Here is a 19,555-nt window from a genome sequence, read left to right on the forward strand (position 1 = left end):
CGGACACAAGACAATATATACTATATGATATATTTTTATATGAAACTCAAGAATAGATTAAACTAATCTGATAGTACTAGAAATCAAAGCAATGGTTGCTTATGAGAGGTGAATATTGACTGGAAGGGGTCATAAAGCAACTGTGGCATTATGGGTATATTCTACATTTGGTTGTGGTGGTGATTATAAATACTAGTAGTTGCTAGGAACAACACAACAAAACTTGATGTGTGTTCAATTTTTTATCCAGTTTTTTTCCCACAGTTTACATTAATATTTTATCCTGATATGACATATTTACCAAAACCAAGAGGCTTGAACTGGAGACTTACTGTAAAACATTACTAAATTTCTTTAATTTCCAAAGAACTTGACATAGTTCTTTTGAGCCCATTTAAATAATTGTTCATAATTATTCATCTCCATGATGTAGAAGAAGTTAGGGATGTGGATTCTGCCTCAGATTATGTGGGTTAGAACTCCAGCTCTGCTACTGACCAACTGTGTAACTTGACATTTTAGCTTGGGTTCTTCATTCATAAAATGACAATGATAACAGTACCTACCTTTTAAAATAAAGTTAATACCTGGAATGTGGTAACTGCTCATGTGTATTAGCTCTTACTATTTGAAAATCATCATTCAATTTCTAAAATGTCTTTGACCCTTTTTATATTGCCATCTGATGTTGACCATAAAAATGCAAGGACAATAAATGAATGAATTTATGAAGGAGAAGTCACTGTAAATCTCTTCTGAATAAAGAGCCCAAGGTAAAAGCTGATTTTAGAAGACCAACCAGTTTGACCTTGGCCTGAATTTCCTTTTAGAACGAATTCTCAAAGAGTGCTGCTGGGAAGAGCTATCCAGGAAATATTGACTGGTATTTTGGAGAGATTTTGCAGTTAATTATACTTTAGCAGGGCACAGAACTAAAGCTTGTCAGGAGGATTCATGACACAAATTAGCAAGATTCTCAGAAGCTACAGCAAAAATATTTGCTTACTTGATAAATAAGTGTATTTACTCATTAGAAGGTATTTGGATCAACCACATGGTAAGTTGTTAGAGATCGGAAGTTAGAGATCTGAGTTTTAAATATAAATGAGGAATAAAGGCGTTAACATTTCATTTTTGGTTGATAAATGAAAGGAGATTTTCAACGAACAGCATTTTCTATAAATTCAATTGAAAAAATGTTTAAAACTAAAACCATAGTTAGAAACCCTCTCAAACTCTACATCAAAAACCAGGGATGTACTGTATGGTGACTAACATAATATAATAAAAAAAATATTATTATAAAAAAAAAAGAAAGAAACCCTCTCATGATGTCGGGGTCGTGAGATAGAGCCCCAAGTCTGGCTCCATGTTGAGTGTGGAGTCTGCTTAGGATTCTCTCTCCCCCTGTCCCTCTGCACTCCCTCCCTCCCGCTCTCATATGCTTTCTCTCTCTCATAAATAAAGATTAAAAAGAGTAGATTCATCCTATTCATATCTCCAGTTCTCCTAACACTATTGACCATATCTCTTTATTCTGATCCAAAAGTTGCCACAATGGATAGCCTCTGTTATAAAAGTCCTTAACTTTATGTTTGGCATTCAATTGTTTACTCATACAGTCACTCATTCCTTTCTTAAATATTTATTGAAGGCCTACTCTGCACCAGCTATTGTTCTAAGTATTAGAATATGACAAGAGCCTAAGCTTGAGTTACTGGCATATAATAATGCATAAAAAAAAAAAGAAAAACATGTTTTGTTTGTTTGGGGATAGAACAGACATTTTACGTTTAGACATGAGAGAATGTAGGGTGGTGTGAGGTGGTAGAAGTTAATTGGAAACAAATCTTAGAGAGCAATTCAGATTTGATAAAGCAAGAAATCTTGGAACCAACTGTCAGACTAGTTCATAGGCATCTACTATGCAGAGCGAAGATGCCATAAGTCAGATAATGTAGATATGATCAGAGCATTCTTTAAAAAAATATAGAATTCAAGAGGTCAGACATCGGTAATTAGCACCAGAAGCTCAAGGAAAATTATTTTGGCAGAAAGAATGATGTAAATGAAGAATGAAAAAGAGCTGTAGGATAGCTGCAACAGGATTGTTAGATTTGGGCGGGGGAAAATCCTTTTGTGACCAGATGGCCTTGCTCCCTTCTGGGGTAGAGGCTTTCTCTAAAATCAGATTAGAACTTAAGTCTAAGGTAAATGAATGTAACATAAGAGAGTGGATGGTGAATAGTAAGTTCTACTTGATGGATTAAGAGGAAAACATATTGTTCAAGCATATTTTCTGTCTCATTCCATGCATGTGGGCTGAATTGTATATTTGTTAGTTAAGAGACTTTTCTGTCTTGTTTTTAAAGTTCTCCAGGAATTAAAATTCTATATCTTTTTTTTTTTTTTTGGTGACCTTCTTTACAATTTACACATTTTATAACGAACAATACACTTTTCTTCAATTAAATTCTTGCTTCAAAATTTGCTTTTACTCTACTCAGTGAAGAGGAAAAGCAATTGTTTTCCATTCTCCACAATTATTCACTTTATACTTGATGACCACCATCATTTTGATACTTCCCTCAAAGTAAGCAAATCCTCATTTTTCATTTCTTTTATATCCTGTCAGTAACCTCATAACTACTATTTAGTGGTATTTTATACCTCAATCTAAATATTCACACTTCAATCTTTGTAAGTACCTAAATAAGCTTTCCCCAAAAGGTATTGTACAGAACCCTCAGCCATAGGATGTTAATATGAAAGACGAGAAAAGGCAAAGCATTGCTTGCTCAAATAGATTTGGACAACATTTATTAAAATATGTTATTGAGTTTCTTTTTTCTAAGCCTTTAGTATGTATGGCCACTAAATATTTCATTATAATGCTATGGTCTAAATGTTTGTGCCCCCCATTCAAATGCTAAAATACTAATCCTAATCCCCATTGTGATGGTATTAAGAGGTGGAGCCTTTGAGTGGAATTAGTGCCCTTATAAAAGAGGGCCCAGGGAAGTCCTCTTCCCCTTCCTGCATGTAGGATACAAGAAGTCTGCAACCCAGGACTCTCAGCCAATCATGCTGACACCCTGATCTCTGACTTAAACCTCCAGAACTATGAGAAATTTCTATTGTTTATACACTACATAATTTGTGGTATTTTGTGATAGTAGCCCTGACAGACTAAGACATGTGGTAAACATTTTATCCCTATATTTTCCTTTTTCCACTTAAACAGGGTACAGGTAAAGGAATGGGATATAGAGTGAGAAAAAGTACATGAGCATTTGGTATTTTTTTCCAAAAGTTTGGGCCCTCCATACAATTAAAGGGCTCTACCATGAAGGGGGTTTGGGAGAAGACACTATGTTTGCAAAAAAACATGAAGGGTGAATAATTTTGCTTGGTCTGGAGTATGATTCTTAGGACTACAACAGCAATGAATGTTCTGTTCATATTTACCGAAGTGTCAAAATTCCAGAGCAGAGTATGATGCATCTGGAGAGATGAAAACGTAGGCCTCCTAAAAGTTTAGCAGGCGCTAACCAAAACAAGGAAATGCAAAAAGGGTTTTGAGCCTCGAGCACAATGGAGAATAAGGACTTCATAGGAATTTCCGTCAGATCCCTTAAAGCCTAGCCATATACACACATGATTTGAGAAAAATTCACTAGCATTTCTCTTCTATGCAATTTCTATGTCCGTCCTATATGCGAATCAGGAGCACAGCCCGTACAGGAGCAGCGGAAAACCACTGGACATGAAGGTCATGGGGATGGACAGGGACAAGAGACACCTCAGAGGCAACAGGAACTCATGAACTGTTTTGCCGTGTAGGTAGTGTAGGGGTTAAGAATTGAACCATTATAGAAAACAAAGATACATTTCTTGGGCATTTGAGTTCAAAGGATGTAACTTATGTTTTAGAGATATGATGATAGATGATAGATAGATAGATGATAGATAGAGAGATAGATAGATAGATAGATGATAGATAGATAGATAGATAGATTGATAGATACATCGATGATAGTTTCTAAAATGTTTCTAGAGAAGATGTTTACCACACATAATTTTCTATGTTTGATAAATTCATTTATTTAACTGTTTTTTGGTGGGTTACTATGTGCCAAGCCCAGTTGTTGAGATCTGAGATACAGAATTAAATAAAGCAAATAGAAGAGGTCATTTCTATTGAACACAGAACACTTGTTTTTGGACGGCAATGCACATTCCCATGGAACATCTCCAGGACTGGTGTCTCATGGAAAAACAAATCGAGGCATACTACCATGTTCTAAAGAAATTGAGAAATATTTATAGGGTCATACTGTATCGACAGTAGTTCTAAGGTAATGTAAATTTTGTCTTATTTGATAGAAAATTCTAACTTCATAGACTACACTGTTTGATTCTAAAACATAAATCTTTCTGTTTCTCAAATAATCACTTCTTGTCTCTCTCTCTTTTTCTCTCTCTCTTTCTGCCTTTCTCCCTTCCTTCCTCAATCTCCCTCTCTTTCTTTCTACGAAGATTTCTGCAATGCTGCAATGCTTTGAAATAAGTACCCTTAAAAATGTTATTTTGGGAAATACTAATGTAGAACAAGGCTTAACTAGGAGAAATTGTTCTTATTCATTTGTCATAACACTAGTTATTTTGTATACATTAAGTTTCTATTAAATAAATTTTGTATTAGTTTATCACAGTGCAAGTTTCATTTGAATACAGTATCTGGAAGTAGTATTTGATCTAATATTTGAATCATAGTTTGGCCATTAACATTGAATCATTCTTTTTCTACTTCATAAATCAATAATCTCACTTTTCACTTTAGACAAAATTGAAAGCCAGTTTTTATTTTCTGTTCTTGATAACCGCCCCCCCCCCTTTTTTTTTGTTCAGGAATCTGAAAGCCTACCCGGTGCCAAATACTGAGAGCAATATTATAGCGTAGAGGGTGATCTTTCTTTTTTTCATCCTTTGGAAGCGAAGCCGCACAAAAGCACAGTGGGAGAGCCTTCTCTGCGTACATGGCGCGGGCAACCCTAGCTGACTCCTCTTTACAGTAACTGATGAAGGACCGGGAAAGAGGATCTTGCTGAGATCACCTCCTTCCGTGCGCACCTGATTGATTAACAGAGAGCATATTTGGCTTAATTGCTCAATAATAAAAGCAAAATAGATGTCATTACGCATTTTGCACTTTCTGATTAGTAATTTTCTCAAAAAAATCAGAAAATTAAGTTTTCTTTTTCTAAAGCATTGTCAATATGCTTCAAGTAGGTGATATCTGAAGACTAAGAAACATTTTATCTAAGGGCAGATTAAATTTATTTTTCATATATTATATATATATCATTTTCTTCTATTGCCCATTTTAGGAATAGGAAACTTGTTTCATGTGGACTTACCTTCTCTCTGAAATGTAAGGTTCATAAAAGCAGAGACTAAATTTTATGTTTTTAATGTATTTGTAAAAGAAGTTAGCATCATGGACCAGGCTCATAACTGCTGCTTCTTGAGTCTGTTTCCCTGCCCCCCCCCAAATCCTCAGTTTGTTGTGACATTTTTTCTACATAAGAAAGGACTGTAAAGAGACCCCCCCCTCCCCCTGGCTTGGTCTGATAACATAAGGGGCACTGATCCCCTTCTCCAGGGAACTGGGAATGCCATGTGACCTTGTGACAGCTGCTGCCTTTCCTTCCGCTTGATGGTATTCTGTGGGGAGGCAGACACTGAACCCCTACTTACGTTTGGCTCTTGACTCAGAAATGCTTCTCCAGAGTCCTCCAATTGGAGAGCTACACACCGTCTGGAATTTTCCACAACTTGAATTTAAACCACTTTTCTTTAAACGTGTAGGAGTCTGACTTCTTATTTATATAAAATTGTACATCAGTCTTTCCACATGCTAAATCAAATGACGGATTATTTATTTCCTGAGTAAAAGCGATAGTAAAAGTATTTGGAAGAAATCAGTTCTAGTGATATAAATTCATGTTTTCTGTTTCTGTTACCCAGTAGTTTTCTCTTTTAATTTGATTTTATAAATGATAAATTGTGTGTCTCCCAAATCTGTTTTCTTCCTTTACCCCTTTGCTTTTAGTTTTATGTACCTGTAAAAGTATTAGCTTTGTGAAAAAGGAGAATTATGCTTTTAAATACCTGCACTCTTTCATATTTTCATGCATTCATGTTTAATTCTGTATTGGAGATGGGATCACAATGTAATACAAACACAAAAGTTCCCTTTAAATAATACTAGTATGTTTAGAGATAATCCCGTTATATGTTCATTTAAGATAACTTTTAGTGACATTAGAGATTTCAGCAGGGTGTTGTGTCCATAATGCATTGCTGTATTTTAAAACATAACAAAATGAATTCATTAGTAGTAGAAAATTATCATATAAATTTGAGTATAAATTCCCCCGCTAATAATTGTGAAATAAAAATATATTGTTGAAAATAAATCTTACTTCTATGATCAAAGTAATCTCAGAAATATTAGTTTGCTACCAGCATGTTTTTATTAAAACACACTAAGTCAGTCGTGCAGAGCAGATTCCGTGGCCTAAATAATTAACCCTAATGGGCAGAAGAGACAACAGGTGCTCAAAAGGAATAAAAAGAAGCAATAGCACAATGAAGCCCGTGGCACAAAAGGAAGTAAAATGTTGCAATCACTGATTGTGATGTGCAGAGTCTTGTTAACTACAGACATATAGAGATCAAAATTTGCTCCTAGCAAGCAGAAAGTTTACTGGAGTGTCAGCAAAGCATGTCACGGTTGCCAGAGGGAATGGGGTAGGAGCGAAAGATTATTTTTAATTACTCTTGCTAATTAGATGTCTATGTGGTAACCTATTTCCTATAGAACCAGCGAGAATCCCTGGTACCAACAGTCTTGTCTGCATCATCATTGGCTCTTATACTTGCCTGGATAGAGGTAAGAAAATGTGTTTGTGTGGGAGGACGGAGATCAAGAAACAGACTCTCCAGAGTGAATTGCCCGTCTTAGAACCAATTGTGAAACTTACATTTTGTATGTAGATTAAGAACAGGTAGAAATCTAATTATCGTTCTTAAAAAGATTCCTTCTTGCAGAATTCTTGTGATTCTTTCTCAAATCAGTTATCTAAAATGCTATTACACAGGTACAATGAGACATCATTCTAGGAAGAAAAGTAGAAAATATCAGTCTGTAGAAATATATATATATATATATGTATGTATGTATATATATACATATATATATTTTAATATTTGTGCTAAGTTTCAAAGAATTCATTTATATAAGGTCATAATAAAATACTAAAATGCTACGAATTTTTTAATCAATTCAGGTACCAAGGAAAATCATGGAGGAAAATACTTCTTTCTATTCGGCTTAAAATATGAGTGATAAGAGTTTAGTATTTAACTCTGTCATTTTACATACCAACATAATCTCTATCTATTTTATTAAAACATCCAATTGATCTTATCTTTTTGTGATTTGTTTATCAACAGAACTGACTGGTTATTTAACCCAGTCTACCAAGTAATTCCTTTTTAATTGTCTATCCTATTTTATCCGTGTAAGTATTGCCTTAGTTTATTGATATTAATAACACCAATCTTTTTGGGAGGGATTACTCTATTGGGACATATGCTTTCCAGAAATGTTCTCTAATTCTTAGAGCGCTCTTGCAAAATAAGATGTTTTATCATTCACATTTTTAGTTGGAAAACAGTGATGACTATAGTTTGCAGGTAAAGATAGTTCAATTAAGTTTCTCAGTATTACATATTACAGTTCCTAAGTGGTATAGAGAAGTTAGAAACCTACCCACATCAGATTCTAAAACTCTTATTTTTTCTTTATACCAGACTGCATCAATTATTTTATTTCATGGTTTTAATTCTTGGCCAGACAAGATGACAATGACTTTTCATCTCTTTTTTTAAGTTTTTTAAAAAAGTTGAGACAGATACTAATCTGTTAATTTTATATCTTGACACCATTTTTCCATCCAAAAATATCTGAATGAAATTTTGTTGGAAGGATTGAGGAAGGCTACAATAGAGCCTAGAGCCAGGAAAATTTGTCATATAAAATGCTATAAAAATGTGAATGGTACACATTATACCCTCATGGTCTTGACTCAAGATAATTGAATTCACCGGTATAATCTTAATCTGGTGTTGTAGGTACCTGGACTTGAAAATCATTAATTATGTAAGTCAGTGCACTGCATTGGTAATGCCACAATTCTTAACTCCTCCTGGAAATAAGGACAGGACAAGTTAAAGAGTGGAGTTATCCATTTGGCAAAAAAAAGGCCTGGCTGAAGAATCTAGCTAAATATCAAAGTTCAGCCCAATTTGTGAAATTTTTAGTATGTGTGCCAATGTAAGGTAGCCCTGAAAACATTAGAAACACGTATAGTGTTCTAACCATACTACTGAAAAATATTTCAAGTGTCTGGCAGGATGATTTGAGTTCTAATGAATCCAGGACTTTGATGGCTTCTAGACATAAGGTCACCAAAATGAAACCTAAATTGGAATTGGGTTCTGAGTAGACATTTTAAAAGATTAGCAAAAGGCTGTTATTTAGGAATTCTCACTGGCACGTTCTAAATGGCTTGTAAGGCTTTAAATGTGCTTGCAACCAGAACGCATGCAGGCTGAACCCTTTGGCGGAAATTAAATACCACTATTCATCCAAAATGTCTTGCATTTTGAGCTCTAAAATTGCCATACACAGCCAATTTTATAGCTTATTTGAGACAAAATTTCCCACTTGTTACTGGGTATTGAAAGAAACCATTCCTGCCACTGAAATATATCAGATAATTTTGAAACCAGAAATAGCTGTTATGTCTCAGGTAATGTTGGAGAAATTCCATAGACAGAGAGCAGCACAGCAATGCTCAGTGACAAAATGGAGCCGATAGATCCAAAACCATAATGAGGAAAATTTCATTATGAGCTCATGCACACCAGACCTGGTTTCTTTACTACCTGCAGAGTCCTATGGTATTAGCCCTTGAGGAATTTCCCTATCCCCATCCCGGTATGTCCTAAACCCTATGTTTCCCTTTCAGTGAAGCCTATCACGCTGTTTGGTCCACAATTAGTGTTCTAGAACTGAGGGTTGAGTCGTTGTTTTGGAAATTGATTGCAATATGCTTGATAGATAGTATAAAATCCCAATGGGGAAGGAAAAGATACAGTTCACACGAGGCGAAGCTGGTAGCCGGTCATTTAACAGACACAGGTGGAATTAGGCTCCCACACTGAGAATACTACTTGGAACTTTGCAGACGCTTGTGCTATAGCCAATGGCCTTAGAGTGTAATGAGACAGGGAAGTTCTAGCTAACTAGATGACACACTGCACTACTGTTTGAATTACTCAGTTATGGATGTCTCTTTGGAAATTTACAGAAAGGTTCAAGGTAATTCATGTAGAAGTCTTCCCAAAAAACCCAAATCGCCAGCTGAGGAGAGATTGGAAATCTATGGAGATACCGTAGTTAGATCCTTGAAACTAGTTACCTGTGTTCACGAAAGGAGTATGTACTGGTATGATGAGGCTGTGCAAAGTTAACCTCAATCAAGTGAAACCACTAACGTGGTAAGAGACTCTGCTCTCTGCTGGTACCAACAGGAAAGAAATCTTAAGATGGCTCTGGGTAATATTCTTACTGCTTAGGGGCAATCACTTTGCTACAATGTGTGGACTCCTGCCAATAGCGCCAGGGGGTTAAAAATGGGTATTGTTTAGAATTTAGACTTCTTTCTGTTTCTGTTTTTCCTATGCTTTGTTTATTCAGTTTCAGAAGCAACTGTGGAAAATACAATTGAAGTTTGGGATAGCAAACAGGCTATCAGTTTGGCCTGCCAGACTGTATTTCTTCCAATCAACGTACACACTTTACTTTACAAATGTAGAGCTGTAAGCAAGAAAATATTTTAAGCAAGATATATTCTTTAATACCTTCTGAGTAGTGTTTTCGTTGAATGAATAAATACTGTGTTACTTAAAAAAGGTTATGGGAAAGGTTTTAGAGCCTTGTTGAGTCAATTAAATGAATATGTCCTGACATTGAATTTAGAAGACATAAAAAAAAGACTCTCCTGGAACAGTTATTAGGATCCGAGGATAGAAACGAGGTGTTGAAAACCCTGGGTGACCCAGAGTGAGTAATCAATAAATCATATTTGAGTAATTGCTCAACTGATGGATATTGCTGCGTGCTCCAGTGCAGTCTTTCTTCATCATTGCGCCTCTTGTCCCCAATTCAATTGTTAGTATCATTCATTCCTAAAAGTGTTCAGGAACGAGGAATTTTATCATCAAGAGCAAGTTGTGTCAATAGTTTGGCCATTTATCAGATTATAAAGTGATATAGATGAAACTAATGAAAAAGTCAAGTTTGGTGGGCAGAAGTCTCAACCAAGGTCTGAGGTGAACCTCAGAATGTGTTTTCCTTGATTCCATGGGGCTTTAATTTTCTCATCTCAGAATGACTGAGAAAGCCAATAGCTTAACACTCAGTCACCTTGTTGGTAAATAAGAAATCTCACCAGAATAGCTTATTCCTTGCCATAATATTTTGAAATATTCAGCTTGATTTAGAACTATCCATTGTATTCAGGGGTAAACAATGAAATTCTGAATCCAGAATTTAAATGAAACCTAAAATGACAGATTGGTGTAGTTACAGGTTAGAGTGATTGAAGTTGTTGTATGTGTGTTCTATACTCAGTGCAGATTATCCTCTTGGAACTCACAAATGTAAATGACATGATTTTGACGATTTATTATAACCAAGGGTAATTAAAATAGTTAATATGATGTAAAATACCTTGTAAGATACAAATAATACAAATGTAAAATTTTTTAAAAAAGGAATGAGGTATTGAGTGATAATGCAATTATATAACTTTTTATCTAACCTTACAAATTTTTTCTTTCCAACTACTTGAGTTGGTGACCCTAAGGCAAAGCTGCTTTTACGTATGCCAAAATAGAGAACAATATTGATGCATAAGATATAATATCTATTAGCTAAATTTGTCAGTGAACGTTTCTAAAATGATTAGAGTGGGTGAAATTTTGCCCCTTGGAGTTAATTTAGATATAATTATGACTGTGTCCTCGTTACCAAGTGGAAAGGACAGTCTTATAACTTTTTACCTATCAAGTCCTAAGACTTCTTCCTGGGAACGGGATAAAGATAAGACCTGGTGAGGCAGTTATTATTGATGTTTCTGTCTGTCTATAAGAATTATGACCAAACAGAGCACCCCATCAAGGACGGAAAGATATGTGTTAAAACAGATAATGAAAGACAAAAGGAGTTTATAGCAAATGGGAAGGACACCTATAAGTGGTTTGTAATTCCAGGGAAAGATGCAGTAATTTTATTCCCATAAGAGTGTCTCAGAACAAGAGCATAATACTGTTAGTTATCTCTAAAATCCAGTATCATTTAGTGGCAAATATGGGAAAAGCCATAACCTGTTTTGTACAAAGAGTGAAAACTGACTTGTGCTGATTTATGGGTTCTCCCTAAAAACTTGATCTGGATACCCTGGGGGAAAAGATGTCAAAGTACACACCTAGGATTCAACCAGTAAGAGCTAACATTGAGTGCATGATTTGTGGACTATATTTACTCTTTTGGTTCTTTTAAAATATATCCTGAGATGAGTATTACACTTGAATTATGCTGCTTAGCTTCTGCACGTGGTGTAGATTTGAAGTGAGATGACAAATAGAGGCAGCTGTGTAGCTGTAACAGGAAGCCAGTTGATACCACCTTTCCAGAAGGTCAGCATTTGACCTGCACCATTGAACATACTAAAATGTGAATGTAGATTAAATACCTTTAAGAAGAGTGGCATGGAAGCAGGGCAGCCTCAAGGAAAGGAGATTCAGGATTACTTGGGAGTCATACATCACAAATAACTCTCCTTTTGAGATGCAGATGTGCTGTTTATGGCAACCCATACCGAGCTATTTTTAGAGTTAGACTCTGCCCAGTGGAGAGTTTCATGGGCTACCCAGTTCTTCTGTCCTATGCAAAACACCCCATGGTAGCAACAATGTGGTGACTTGATGACAATTAGACATGTTAGGCAAGCTGTGATGTAGGAATTTCAGTTGACTTACGATTTTAGGGATTTAATTTGCGCACTAGTTCAGGAGAACAGCATCAGCAGTCAGTTGGCAATAGTGAATAATTTGTGACTTGGCTAGTCATATCATTAAACTGATGAAATACCAAACTCATTATAGTTCTGATAGAGGACTTAAAAGTTCACTCGGAAGGACAGTATGGATTCTGGTTATTTAAAGATCCATCATCAGTAAGGTTAATGACCTAGGCTAAGGTGTGTATTTTAGGGACACTATGGATAGCATAAACTATGACAGATCCCACAGAGGGGTAAGGCATGATTGTTGCTCTCTAATGTCTCAGGTACCAAAGATGAAAAAGAAATTCCTCCTCCTATGACTCAACTGGTATTGAACACATAGAGGATCAACACAATGTTATTCTTACGTGGGGAGAAATCGATAATGTCATATGATATATAGGCACTTACATCTGTAAAAGCTTATATTATGACATCTAGGAGATGCGTATGTCCATAAACCAGATAGAATTTGCAATTTACTGAATAATGGCTTCTGATAGCTACTCTGTAGTCACTGGAAACATGGGTAAAGGTCATTTCTATTGGGAATGAACAGAACATGGTAGTGGAACTTTTTAATCTCTTTGTCATGGCAGTATGATGTAATGAAGAATTTGTATATTCATTAATAGAATTAAATAGAATCACACCTATTTACATGGTACCTTCTTTTTTTTTTTTTTATTTAAAGATTTTGTTTTATTTATTTGACAGAGACAGCCAGCGAGAGAGGGAACACAAGCAGGGGGAGTGGGAGAGGAAGAAGCAGGCTCCTAGCACAGGAGCCTGATGTGGGGCTCGATCCCAGAACGCTGGGATCACACCCTGAGCCAAAGGCAGACGCTTAAAGACTGCACCACCCAGGCGCCCCTACATGGTACCTTCTATACCCCCCGCAAATGAGAAAATATTTAGGGAGACTGATTTGAAATCCACCAATGATGTAAAAATTATTGGCCAGAAAAATAAGAAGTAAAATTGGCCTCAAAAAGTTGATAACAGCCGTACTACCTTTCTCTGAGACCCAGGATGTGAATGATTGATCTAGGGCTCTACCTCCTTATAAAAATGCTGTGATGTTTACTAGGGGAAAGATAAGGATGGTATTCTCTACCTAGGAAGAAATGCCTTTTTAGTAGGATCTGCCAGTAGGCCTAGATTGCTACTTGTATGTACACTTGAAAGTTTGTGGATTCTTTTGGAGAAGAGCTGACTGGAGAATAGGAGGTAGGAATGTAAACATCCTTTATATGTGAAACTGAGGAGCCCCAAAAGCAAATGACTTCTTTTGAGAATGTTTCCACGCACATTGTTTATACCTTGTCCATTAATCCAAACCCACAATGCATAGTAAAGTGGGAGTGATGATTTTTCTTCTTCTGAATCTATGTCTGAAAGAGTTGGGTTATTTCACATAGAATGCATTTATCTGTATCAATAGAATCCTTATTTATTTTTGGCATTGGCTAAAAATTGTGATTTTTATGAGTCTTTGATAATCAATTTTCTGTGTTATCACATCATGAACTTAAATATCATCTATATACTGAGCAATCTCACTTTTTTTTTCCAGCTGAAACCTATACTCTGAGCTGTAGACTCATACATTTCCTTTACTTGATATATCCACTGAAGTCTCTCACCCACTTAACTCAGAATTGTATCTCTCCAATCCATGTCAAATCTGATTTTTTCTTTCTCCCTATTTTATGATGATGCACCCTCTCATTTATTTTTCCCTTGTCATTACCCAGAGAACACAAAATCCCATAGATTCTCTATTAATCTATTTTTAACATATCTATTTTTCAATATCTCAATTTCCTATACCATAAGTGCAAAATACGAGGTTCTCTCACTTAGATCATCACAGGTCAAGTTGATGTTTCTGAGTTCCCGTTGTCCGTATGTCCAATACATTGTAAATGTCATTGGAAAACTTAAAAGGTGGTTTAGCAATCTGGTACCTTCGGCTCTCCTGAAATAACAGCCACCCTATCTCTGCAATTGAAGTAGTTAATTGAAGTGGCATTGCTAATCTTAGGTGCAGGGAATCTTAGATAAGAGGGGTAAAAGTCCAAGATAGGAAAAGCCAATATGAGAACAATAAGAGCTTTAAACTTACTATCTCACTTAGCCCTTGCCACACTCAGTCCTATCAAATTCTATTATTGTTACTATTTTGTATATCATGGAACTAGAATTCAAAATTACAGCACAGGCTACTGTAGGACATTGGCGGTGAAAGGAAGATGGAAAGAACAAGAGAAAGGGAGGCAGAGAGACTCAAGAATCTAAAGTAGATTGAATAACAGAGAGAATTTATCTTTCCACTGAAACAATCAGCCAATGGAAATATATGGAACAACAGTTTACAAGACAATGGGCATCAGACAATGAAAGGTGGTGATCCCTGAAGGATGGGAAACAAATGAGGTGAGTCCTATCATTGTCCCAGATTACTGCCTCCAGAGAGAACTCATGTTACAGTATAGGGAGGGGAAACTCAGGTGGAGCACAATAAATACCCTGAATTGAGGAGACAAAGACAGCAAGAATTTGCTGCATAGAACACAAGAGAGGCCAGAGCTGCATCGATAGAGAACTCCGACGTATTTGCTTGTAGATGATTTTTTGGTGCCTTATTGAAGAAATCTTTGCCTAACTGAGGTCACAGATATTTTTCTTATGTTTTCTTCAGGAAGTTTTCTAGTTTTACATTTTATAATTAGGTCTATAATCCATTTTAAATTAAATAATTGTCTATGGCACTAGGTATAGATTGAAGTTTGTTTTGCATATGAATACCAACTGTTCTAGTACCATTTGGTAAAAGATCACACTTTGTCTTCAGATGAAACAGAAGTCCAGATGACACCTTAATTTCAACCATGTAAGACCCTAAACACAGAAACCAGCCATGGCATGGTAGACTCCTGACCCATGGAAACTGTGAGATAATAAATTTGTATTATTTTGAGCTGTTAAGATTGCAGTAATATTTTATGTAGCAATAGAAAACTAATATATATTTTTAAAAAATGAGCAGTGGGTAAACTAAAATAGTTACAACTTGTGATCATAGGGCTTATCTGAAGGTAATATCACATGTGAAGTATCTCCTTGGACTGTCCCAGATATAGCAAAACTCAATTCTCAAAATGTTAAAAATATGATTTTTATGTAAATACTTAGTATATGGCTACATTTTACTAAATTTGTTAAGGATGGAATCAGCAGGGCAAAAACCCTGGTTCAAAAAGGAAATAAAGGAAAACAAAAGATGATAGAATAAGATTGCTCAATGAGACACAAAACTAGTCAGTGTCCTTGAGGAGAATTAAATTGCAACCTTTAGAAATAACTTCCCCACCAGTTGAGGAATCGTTTTCAAATTATTGATTCTCTACAAATCAACCACTAAAGTAGAGTTTGGTTTCCAATCAATAGCAAATACAGGTCAAACAAAATTAGATTCTTCTAGTCAATTAACCCTTAGGTGATTTTGTTAGGCAGTGTTCTATAATATGGAGAGGATATGCCATCATTGTCCATCTTTATTTCCACGTTTTGAATAATTTTTTATTAATGGGTACTATTGAATGTGGGATAAGGTGATGACTGAGAGCCTACTCATTAACACATTATGGATCTGACCAGTAAAATGATTTCAGAATATTGCAGGCTGGAAGAAGTCTAGGAGTATTCAGACCCTGCAATTACCAATGAAAGCCACTATATTAAATAGATTTATTTGTAATAACTAAATGTAAATTTCACTAAAGAAAAAAAAATTCTTCTGAGGGTAGTTTATCAGTACATTTATAGAAAATGAATATATATCAGTAAAATAACAACAATAAACATTTCCTTTTTAGACTCTTAAGTAGTTGAATGAGATTTTATACAAAAGTTGTTTTCCAAACGATTTGCCTTAGAATTGCAGTGAGAACTCTGGGTCCCTTTAAGATTTTAAGATTTCTGCTGATTAACTCTTTATTCCCTCCTGGAACAGTCTTATTTTTATCTAATTTCTTTCAATGTTTTTGTTACCTCAAACTTCATCCACTTGTTATAATGCTACAATCTAAGTTTAGGTTCACCAATTCAGTGACAATTCTCTGGACAAGTTACCATCAATCAATTAATTGCTAAATCCCACCAAAAGAAAAAAAAAAACAGTTCTTAACCTACTTTCCTTTTTTACTATCATAATATGTTGTACTTATCTCCAAGAGGATGTAAAAACACTTGTAGTTTTATAGTTGTTTTCTAAAGAATATTTCTTGGAAGGAAGGAAATATTCATTATTTCTCATCATTCACTCTAACATAAAACTGTTACTTTAGCTGGCATTTATTCAATGAATACAGGTAATTTAAGAGATAGGTTAGTTAAGGATGAAAGCTCACATCTCGTGGGTGATTACTGGCCATAACTATGAGGGAAACAGTTTCTAGAGAAGATTGGAACACTCTGCGTTGAACTAACTAGTTTTAACATTCTAATTTAAGATTTTTTTAAACTTCTGGAAGTTCTCTCGTGTTCTCTGTTAAGTCTATCATTTCAATTATAAGTTTTTCTATGGTTTTAGCACCTTGTTTGGAAATCCAATGCATATAATTAAATGAAGATTTTGGAAGTAAAAACAATCTTCCCTCTCCTTCTTTGTTTATTTTTATTTTCACTTTTTTTTTATTTTTAGTAATCTTCACGCCCAGCGTGGGGTTTGGACTCACAATCAAGAGTTGCATGCTCCACTGACTGAGCCAGCCAGGCACCCCATCTTCCCTTTGTTTCTTAATCAAAATTTGTCATTTTTAACTCATACTAATCCCAATTGATGCATATTTTACAGCTGTTGTTTAAATACTATAAGTAACAATATATGCTAGGTATTCTAATAGAAATCTCAAACATGATATGAATTAGTCACTTGCTCAATATGTGCTCAGTTACCACAAAGAATGTGGGGTAGGTATTGTGAAGTTTGGTCTTTGTTTACAAGAAAATTAATATAAAAATTTTATTCTGGAGGAATTTGAACCAGTGTCAAGTTTTCAAGCTCCTTTCACCTTGTGCTAAATGAGAACATCATCCCTAATATTGCTTTGCTCCTCTCTACTTCCTGTTGGATGAATAAGCCTCCCCTTTTTCAAATATGATTACCCTTTTCTTCAGTTTTACTATTCCTGTGGAATTAGATCACCTTACCAAGTACAGCAGTTCAATAATAGCCTTCCTTAAATAGGTACATGGAGGTCAACTTGAGACTTCCTTCTCTACAGGGATCAAAAAGAGGTATGAAATGCCATTACAGCCTAAATTCTGATTGTCTCTAACGAAGCAGAAGGTGTTTTTCTACATAAATCTAAGTTTATAACAGATGGCTTAGCACAAACAGAAAGGAAATCAATAAGAAATGTGAAAACAACTATAAACCAATGAATATTAATAGCTTAATATTGAGAGGACCATATTAATTCATGGCAATTGTATGTATTATTATTTCAGAACTCTTATTTTTAATGAAGAAAGGGTATATTACCGTCATGTGTTGGAGTTTGTTCTTTCAGTACATACTTATCTCTAACATCTGTTTTCATATAATTGTACACTAAAGCAAATTACAGTATGACTATAAATAAACGGCATGCTTATATTTCTGCATATTTTCTAAGCCCTGTGAATATACCATTTATTGCTCTTATAACTATCAGAATGTCAAGAGTTTTCAGCTCAACCACCTGCAATAGAATTTGTGTAAAATGATCTTTATAATTTCCCAGATGGTAGGATAGAGAAGTCTTTTTTGCACATGTTTATGAATTTTTATATCCTCTGATGTTTTTCTTTAAAAACGAATTGAATTTTTCCCTTTTTTATTCAAAATCTTATTGCCAGCAAAGTGCTTAATGATAGAAAATCTCCCCTGAAAGTGAATTAGAATTCAATCATTTTCAATCTCATTTTAACTTGTAGATTATGCTAAGCTTTAGGTAAAAATATGACTTGTGAGGTAGTCATATATTCCCATTGAACTGAATTTCATATTGGACTGACTTCTTTTGTCAAATCTGTGAAGATAGTTGCAGACACTCTTTTTCATATTCTCTCTGTTTGTCTCATATAATAAATTATTTTAGTGAAACTTGACTCTGTCTATGAAAATGTCTATGACCTTGTAACTGCACAGTGAGCCATGTGTACCGTGGACTGTGGAGCCACAGTTAAATGATTGGCCAGACCCATTAAGCCTATTCTCAACAACACAGCCTGAGTAACACATTTCAAATACATTAGTATCCCACTTTTCTGTCCAGAAACAACAATGATGTCCTACATTACTCAAGCATAAATTTTCCAAGAGACTCTCTATGATTGGGGGCCCATTACCTCTTCAAACTCATTTCCTATTCCCCACCTTGCTCCTTTCCTTCCAGCCACACAGGCCTTCACACTCTCCCTCGGTTAAACAAGACCTTCCCTGCCTCAGAGGTTTTGCCCTTTGCCATTTTCTTTACCTGGAATGCTTATCTCCAGCACACAGCTAAGCACATGGCTGGATACATCACCTGTTTCAAGTCTTATGTCAAATATTACTGCCACAGTGAGGCCTTTCCTATCCACCACCCTGCCTAAAATGGTAACTTTTTTCCTCAACGTGTTATTTAGTTCTTTGCTGCTGTAAGTTTTTCTTATCCCTTAGTGTGTGTGTGTGGGGGGGGGGGGTGTGGCGGGGTGTGTGTGGTGTAATTCCTTACTACAAGTGAAGAAATGTATACCTTCCATTTCTTATTCTCACATTCTCTCTCTCCCTAATTTTCACTTTCCTAAACCATGTTCCAGTCTATTAATCGTTCTCGGTTTACTTCACAAGTATAACTGAGGGCCCAGGCATCCCTAAACGCTGTCTGATACACTGGGTAAATTTCAGTTTCTTACATTTCCCTGTTTGGTACGGGACCCCAGGGTGTGGCTTCACTACCTGGGGAGATTCCTGGGTGCAATCTGAAACCAGCAGGGGGAGACCGAAGAAAGAGGCAGACCACTCCATGTTGGTAGGGGGCAGTTTTTAATAAGGAAGGGAACTTACTGAGGAGACTGGTCTTGGGCGGCCACAAGACAAGTAGATCTCTACACCCACCCGCTCTAATCTCAGAAGTTTACATAGAGGCCTTAACTGGGTTTAGTCATGTATCTTGTCCAGATAGTCTCATCACCACATTACTATCAGAAGTCCGCATCTTTGGGGGAGCTTCTGGGAGCAGAGAAGGCAAGTGGAATCCCATTCCAAGAACAAGGGAAGGGGTGAGGAACCTCCAATTGCCTGGGTCCATCTTGGGGAT

This window comes from Ursus maritimus, unplaced genomic scaffold (assembly GCF_017311325.1).
Source record: "Ursus maritimus isolate PB19 unplaced genomic scaffold, ASM1731132v1 scaffold_4, whole genome shotgun sequence".
Taxonomy (NCBI): domain Eukaryota; kingdom Metazoa; phylum Chordata; class Mammalia; order Carnivora; family Ursidae; genus Ursus; species Ursus maritimus.